Here is an 8,466-nt window from a genome sequence, read left to right as displayed (position 1 = left end):
AAAACATACACATGCTGTTATGCCTCTATTAGGCTGAAACTTTCTTCCTACAAAATATCATTTTAGAATCCACTGTTGCTGCTGCTGCTGCTGCTGCTAAGTCACTTCAGTTGTGTCCGACTCTGTGCGACCCCATAGACAGCAGCCCACCAGGCTCCTCCGTCCATGGGATTTTCCAGGCAAGAGTACTGGAGTGGGGTGCCATTGCCTTCTCCAAGAATCCACTGTTATTGCTTGCTAAATAGAAAAGGTGTTTGTTTTCCTTATTACTGCCAAACATTTTAAAAATTGCTTATGTGTTGTAATTCAAAACAAATCTACTTCACTAGCCAGCACTGAAACATAAGAAAAATTTCCATTTCAATAAGTCTATAGAATAAAGTAACTTCATGAATTTGTAATATTTCATATCTACATTTTTTAAATATCATGGTTAATAACACATAATAAGAAGGATTGTCTTAGTTCTTCCAGGATATTTCATTAATTCCAATGACTTACTACAACCCCACAAGGCCTAGTTATTTTTACTTTGAAGACAAACTGCTGCTGCTGCTGCTGCTGCTATTGTCACTTCAGTCGTGTCTGACTGTGTGTGACCCGATAGACGGCAGCCCACCAGGCTCCCCTGTCCCAGGGATTCTCCAGGCAAGAACACTGAAGTGGGTTGCCATTTCCTTCTCCAATGCATGAAAGTGAAAAGTGAAAGTGAAGTCGCTCAGTCGTGTCTGACCCTCAGCGCCTCGACCCCGTGGACTGCAGCCTTCCAGGCTCCTCTGTCCATGGGAGTTTCCAGGCAAGAGTACTGGAGTGGGGTGCCATTGCTTTCTCAGTTGACAAACTAACGCCCTCCAAAAAGTGCACTGAGTCCAAACACCAAAAAAGGAGATACACATTAGTTGAGAGACATTTCATCAATGTAACAGGTTAACAATACAAATTTCAATTAACTCAGATATAGAACCACAAGCATGAATCCTAGCTCTACGAATTTAATCAAGTGTCCTATCCTCTCTGTGCCTTGATTTCATCTAAAAAATGGAGATGATAATAATACCAGCCTCCAAAGTTATTAAGAGGATTGAAAGAGCAAATGCAAGTAAAGCACTTAGAAACATGCAGGCAAAATGTATACAGCAAATGTAACACACGTGTATGCACATCCTCACATGCGTTAGTCCCACGCATCAGGCTCACCAGCTCAATAAACCCGAGCCGTGGCTGCCACCCTCTTCGTTACTGCTCCTACGCCCACTTACACCACCTCCCTCAAGGCACTGAAATCCTTGCTTTTGGGCTATACAGGATTCCAGACACATTAAAGTGAGCAACGATACAGTAAGACTATCCATTCACCTGCCAAGGATTTCATCCCCTTCCTATTCTGTTAAACGAACATTTGCTTTCTGAGAAAAATAAGCACAAATAACAGAGAGCTAAGCATTATGATTTGATTTCACTGGTGTTTAAACAGAAATATTACCAGGAAGAAAGGGAAATAACTCAAACCCCAGGATGAACACGTACACACAACCAAACACTTTTCCCCCAAAACTGTCTGGAGTAAACACTTCATGGTCCAGAGAAAAAGTGTATTAAGAAGCCACAGCTGACGAAAGCTGAAGCACCCACTTCCGCTCAGGCATGGCTGCTAGTGCGAGAGCCCAAAAGCTACCACAGTCTAACCAGCTTGATGTCTTGAGCAGGTGACTTAACCTTTCCAGTCCTCCATCATCTTATCTGTTAAATACCTACTTATCTCAAGTGAGGCTTCAAAGGATTAAATGACATAATATACATAAAGTGCCTGCTACTCACACAACTAATTCTTTATTCCCTAATCCAGTTAACATCTAAAGTTGTTAACTTCTATTAGAAAGCAAAGGATCTGGGAGATTTATCTCAGTTCCTCCTATAGAATAGCTTTACCTGGGTTATAATAAAGTTTGGGTCCAGGCAGAAACAAAAACCATCCATTTAAACCCTACTTCACTATAGAGATGAAAATACACAGATATAGAGTTTAAGTCACTTCTGGACAAGATAATATGTCTAGCCAATGGCAGAGCTTGACTTCATGCCCACCCCCTGGGATGACTAACAGTTTGTGAGACTGTGTGCACTTGTTACACACAGACATTCATATAGACACACATATGTAATAATTCTACCAAATGTATAATAAAGTATTGGCTCACTGTTTTCAACAATCAAGAGATAGGGGAGAAAAAAGAAAAGGGAACTCTGACTCAAAACCAAACACAAAAAACTAAAAGCAGGGTTTTCAGACAACACCCAGTTGTCAAATGTACCTGGAACATAAGATGCAAGAAAGGCTTTGAGAGTCGGGGTGGTAAAGGTGTGAGGATGGGATGAAAAGGACGGGCCTGGGGCTGTGACATTGAGGAGGTCTAGCTACACTCAGGCAATGCGGAAACACTAAAGGCACTTAAATAGGGCATGTTTGGGGACAACAACTCTGGTAGCAGGATAAAAACAAAAATGGAGTGGCTAAAACCTGGAGCCAGGGACAGAAATGAACGAGCAAGAGACAGAAGAAACCCAGAACGTCACTAACAGTGAGGCTCTATGCTGCATGTTTCACACACTGCATTTAAATTAACATCCCCAGCAAAATTTCAAGGCAGCTATCATAATCATTTATTTTTAACTGAAGAACTAAAAGGCAGAATAGCAGATCAGGCAAAAGATGATGAGACGGTGATAGTGAGAAAGGAAAGATCAATTCAGAGAGACAATAAAGAAGCTGCATCACTAAGATTTGAGAGTCTCTGGATGGTGGCCAACTTTGGCCACTTTGTAGGGCAGGTTGGGGCTAGGAGTTAAAAATGGGATGAGTCAGAACTGGAAGCCTACTAACCCAGTAAAGGATTAGGGGAAATTAAGTACATGTTTCAAGTGTGGAAGAGAAACTGGATCTGTGCCCCAGGGAGTCTGAGGCAGGGTTTGAGATCACAGGGAAGGAAGGATCCAAGGTGAGCACTGATACCCAGTGCAAACGGATCTCTGGGATCCAGGCTGCTCTGGGGGTGATGAAAGAGAGAGCAAAGAGGCTTCCAGGGGCCTGGAGACCGAAACAAGGGTGAAAAATGGGTTTGGGGACTGTTTTCTTCCTGGACAAGAAACTTTTTTAAAGTTGTCTATTCACATGGAACCCATTTCCCCCCCCCCCCCCCGACTCAGGCTTTCATCCAGATTAATCCTTAGAAGCAGGTCTCCACCAAAACCTATCCTCTCTTAACATACCCCACCCCTAACACATACAAAATCCAGACTTCAGAAGAGAGCTTTTTAAAGGCATATCTTTTTTTTTTTTAAAGAGGGGGATGTGGTAAAGGGGAACCTCTAGAGATGTCCTTTGTTCTCAGAATGAGGACAAAGTCAGTAAGACGGCCCATGAGGGTGCGTGCTTCCAGCTCTGCCCACACTCTCCTCTGTCCCAAACACGGGCCCTTCGTCTGCTTCCTTCATCTGTCTGCTCAGATGCATCACATGCCCCTGCAGGGCCCCCTTGCCGCCACAGTGCTGTGCACGTGACTCTTCATGTATCCCTGGGGTGAGAGGAGGGAGCAGCACATGGACACCGCTGAATCCACAGGATTGTGTACGCCCGTGACGGTGCTCAAACAACGCAAAGTGCTGGCGCTATGATGCACCGTTGCACGCTACACACTCTAGGCGTGAGATGATCAGAAGGAACCAGAAGAACAAGACCCCAACTGCGACCACCTGGGCTCGTTCCTTTGGAGGAAAAGTACTACAAGTGCATCTGGTGAATGTGCCCAATGACGAGCTTTGTCAACAGATGATCCGGCGACCACGGCAGCATCAGCCTGCGGAGACACACAGAGCTGCTGGATGGCTGGGCCATGCGAAGGCTCTGCATCGAATATCACCCTGTAGTGGATACAGAACAATCTCACAAAGACCATCCACTGGATCCTGCTCTGCTGACTAGCTTTCAGCTCTGTAAACTTAGAAAATAAATCTCACTGAACATACCCAGGTTGGAGTTTCCTTTTTCAAATGTAGCAGACTTCCCAATTATTTTTTGTTATATATCTGTCTCCAATTTCAGAATTTTCACTTATGGTGAAATTTCACTTATGGTTAAATAAGTGAAACTTCTGCCTTGATTTCTGGCCAACACTGAGTACAAGGAGAGAGGCGTATTCATAAATGTACACCGTCAACAACCTGTTACAAAAGGGGTCTCAAAAGTTGATGAGGATCTTTATATTATACTGATTTTCATCCAATTTAAGACACCATGGATTCGTAAAGCAATTGTTTTAGGTGCCACTTAGAAAGTTAAAATGTTATCAAAGAACTAAATGTAAGACCACATACTACACAACTCAGAAGAAAACACAGGGAGAACACTCTTTGACATAAATCGCAGCAGTATCTTTCTGGATCAATCACCTAAAGTTAAAGAAAATAAAAATAAACCATTGGGACCTAATTAAACTTAAAGGCTTTTGCACAGCAAAGGAAACCATAAGTAAAATGAAAAGACAACCCCCAGAGTGGGAGACAATATTTTCAAATGAAGAGACCAACAAGGGATTAATCCCAAAAATGTAGAAATAGTTTATGCAGTTCAATATCAAAATAAATAAATAATCCATAAAAAAATGGGCAGAATATCTAAATAGACATTTTTCCAAAGAAGGCACATGGATGGCCAAAAAGCAGGTCAAAGGATGCCCAGCATCACTTGAGAAATGCAAATCTAAATTACAAAAAATGAGGTATCACTTTACACCAATCAGAATGGCTATTACTAAAAAAAAAAAAAAAAAATCTACCAACAATATATGCTGGAGAAGGTGTGGAGAAAAGGGAAGCCTGGTATACTGTTGGTGGGAATGTAAATTGATACAGTTACTATGGAGAACAGTACAGAGGTTTCCTTATAAAACTAGAAATACCTGGAGTAGGAACTGGCAACCTGCTCCAGTATTCTTGCCTGGAAAATGCCATGGACAGAGAAGCCTGTGGACAGTCCACAGGGTCACGAAGAGTTGGACAGAGCTGAGCACACACACGTAAATTATACAGATTTTTCCAAACAGTGTAAAAGTAGGCCCCAACAAGTTGAATCAACTTTTCACAGAAAGCAAAATAAATTGTATATTCAGTTTTGAGTGATGGTTTTCAATTTTAATAGGAAAAGGGCCCAAATGTAGAATTTGGCCATAGCCAGAAATTTCAAGATAATATGCAGTTCATGTCTTGTTTCAATAAATGATCCCTCAAAATTCTGGCCTTTACCTCAAACTCCAGTGGATCCTCTCTCATGTGGCCAGAATCTAGTTTATGTTCATTGTGGCCAATCTTTGGTCAATGTTTAACTACAGTTTCAGAAATAAAGGCTTGTTCTCTATATTGATCAAAGTTTTATGATCCTTTTCTAAAGCTGTGGCTTCATTTTGCCAGAATATTTCTGCAATTCTTTAAAATATTTGCTTTGAGTTTGTCAAGAACCAACAGGAACTGTGTGGTCTTCAGCTGCAATGTAACACCACTTTAAACTACTGAGTACTTATTATGCACCTCTTAATTCACATATCCATTTTGACACTAAATCCAACACTGCATTGGAAGATTACTGTTTTTTATCTGCACTATAGTTTCAAAATCAGTGTGTTCAGATATAACCGTAAGAAAGTATATTATGATGTGCAATTGGGTTTGATTCATTGAAACTTTCAAGAACTCTTCCTTTAAATCTGATCTTTGAAAGTTGCTCAATATATCTATGGAAGTTTCCACAACCTACAAAAAAAAATAATAACTAAAAACAGAACTAACATATGATCCAGCAAGCCCACCTCTGGGCATATATCCGAAGAAAACCATAATTCAAAAAGATGCAGGCACCCCAGTGTTCCCTGCGGCACAACTGACAACAACCAGGACACGGAAGCAACATAAATGTCCATCAGCAGAGGAGTGGATACAGAAGATGTGGAATTCGATAAGATTCCATATAATAATGGAATATTACTCAACCATTGAAAGATGAAATAATGCCACTTACAGCAACATGGGTAGACCCAGAGATGATCATACTAACTGAAGTCAGACAGAGAAAAGATCATATATCACTTATATGGAATATAAGTAATACTTATATACAATATAAAAGAACAACAGAAATGAACTTATTTACAAAACAGAAACAGACTCACAGATTTTGAAAACAAAGTTATGGTTACCAAAGGGGAAAAGTTGGTGGGAGGAGGGATAAATAAGGAGATTGGGATTAACATATATATATACTACTATATATAAAATAGATAATCAACAAGGACCTGGCTTATAGCATACGGAACTCTACTCACTACTCGGTAATAACCTATATGGGAAAAGAATCTGAAAAAGAAGAGATGTATGTGCATGTATAACTGAGTCACTTAGCTGTACACCTAAAACTAACATAACATTATAAATCAACTACACTGTAATATAAAATAAAAATTAAATTAAAAAAATAAAAGTGAATTCAGTATTTTTGATATCAGAACATACAGTTCTGAATATTTTCCAGGTAAATGTTAGCATCTTTGATATGTCATGGATAGTCACTCAATTATTATTTATTAAATATCAAATCTAGGAATGAAGATTTCCAATGTTACAATTCATGAGTATGTTGAAATCTCAAACACACATTGTACTGTTATTTATTCCTTAATTTTTTAAATGATAAAGCAACACATTCAATTCCAGGCAGCTGGCAATCTTTAAATGTCAAAGAAAGAAAAGATAAAACACTTCCTTTTGAAATAAAGCATTCTTGTTTTTGGAAAGCGTTTTACCCATGTGTGCAGCTTCTGAAGTAAAATATTCGTACTTGGACAGCCTGTCTTCACCAAATGTCGCAGTTCAGACCTCTCTTTGGTTAGACACACAGGAATAAAAGTTTTTCTATTAAGTTGGCATTTAATCTTCTAAGAAACGTAGAGGTGCTCGCTTCGGCAGCACGTATACTAAAATTGGAACGATACAGAGAAGATTAGCATGGCCCCTGCGCAAGGATGGCACGCAAATTCGTGAAGCGTTCCATATTTTTTTGAGTGCATAATGAAGATGGCCTGAAGGAGGGGAGGGCTGGAGAACGGTGGCTTTCATTCCAAGATCCAGGGATTTGGGGAAAAGGGGAAACTGACCTTTGTTGGGGCGGGGAAGGGTGTGCTTTTACACCAAAAAATCAAGAGTATGCAAGCATTTCTAAAAAAAAAAAAAAAAAGAAACATAGAGAATGCACTTGATAATTACTAGATAGAATTTATGCTGTCCTTTTGGAAACAAATTGGTCTTAAAATTTTTATATTTTATATTTATCAGTTGTCACAGAGGCTTTATTACCTCAAAATCTGTTTCTGGATTCTAGCTTTCTTTTCCAAACTTAGCTATCAATATTATTCACAAATCCATCTGTTGTTCACAAAGGAAAAGAGGGTCAGCAAATTAATACTTAATTACCAAGATCCCCTGGAGGAGGAAATGGCAACCTGCTATAGTATTCTGCCTGGAAAATTCCATGGACAGAGGAGCCTGGCAGCCTTGCAAAAAATCGGACACAACCGAGCATGCACACACTGCAATGTTATTAATATACAACTCAGTGACAATTATTGTATGAACAACGTATTAGTTAGAATGTATATATATATACATGATTATACTTAGATATATGTATATATAATATATAATCTACATTAGTGAGCAATTTATCTTCACAGTAGTGGAAAGTACATTAGTTGGGAATCGGGACAGGACTCAGTTCTCCAATTAACTAGAGGTTAAGCTTAGAGAGAAATTTAACCTCTCTAAACTTGGGTGTGGTAGTGGTTTAGTCTCTAAGTCGTGTCTGATTCTTGCGACCCCATGGACTATAGCCCTCCAGGATCCTGTCCATGGGATTTCCTAGGTACAAACACAGGGACAGGTTGCCATTTCCTTCTCCGGGGGATCTTTCTGTCCCAAGGATCAAGCCCGCATCTCCTGCATTAGCAGGCAAATTCTTTACTGCTAAGTCAACAGGGAAACCCAAATTTGGGCTTCAGTTCAGTTGCTCAGTCGTGTCCGACTCTTTGAGACCCCATGAATCGCAGCACACCAGGCCTCCGTGTCCATCACCAACTCCCGGAGTTCACCCAAACTCATGTGCATCAAGTCAGTGATGCCATCCAGCCATCTCATCCTCTGTCACCCCCTTCTCCTCCTGCCCACAATCCCTACCCAGCATCAGGGTCTTTTCCAATGAGTCAACTCTTCGCATGAGGTGGCCAAAGTACTGGAGTTTCAGCCTCAGCACCAGTCCTTCCAATGAATACCCAGGACTGATGATCTCCTTTAGGATGGACTGGTTGGATCTCCTTGCAGTCCTAGGGACTCTCAAGAGTTTTCTCCAACACCACAGTTCACAAGCAT

The 8,466-nt window shown here is 40.5% G+C and overlaps 1 protein-coding gene and 1 non-coding gene across 3 annotated transcripts in view; both read left to right on the top strand.

The window, feature by feature from the left end:
- ARMC10 (armadillo repeat containing 10) overlaps positions 1-8,466 on the top strand; it is a 123,625-nt gene that overhangs the window by 86,910 nt on the left and 28,249 nt on the right. The window lies entirely within an intron of this gene.
- LOC138987695 (U6 spliceosomal RNA) lies at positions 6,996-7,102 on the top strand. Its single transcript, XR_011464075.1, has one exon. It is a non-coding gene; the product is annotated as a U6 spliceosomal RNA (small nuclear RNA).

This window comes from Bos mutus, chromosome 4, assembly GCF_027580195.1.
Source record: "Bos mutus isolate GX-2022 chromosome 4, NWIPB_WYAK_1.1, whole genome shotgun sequence".
In the NCBI taxonomy this organism is placed as follows: domain Eukaryota; kingdom Metazoa; phylum Chordata; class Mammalia; order Artiodactyla; family Bovidae; genus Bos; species Bos mutus.
Note: the sequence above shows the minus strand (reverse complement) of the source record. Positions and strands in the feature narration are given on the sequence as shown.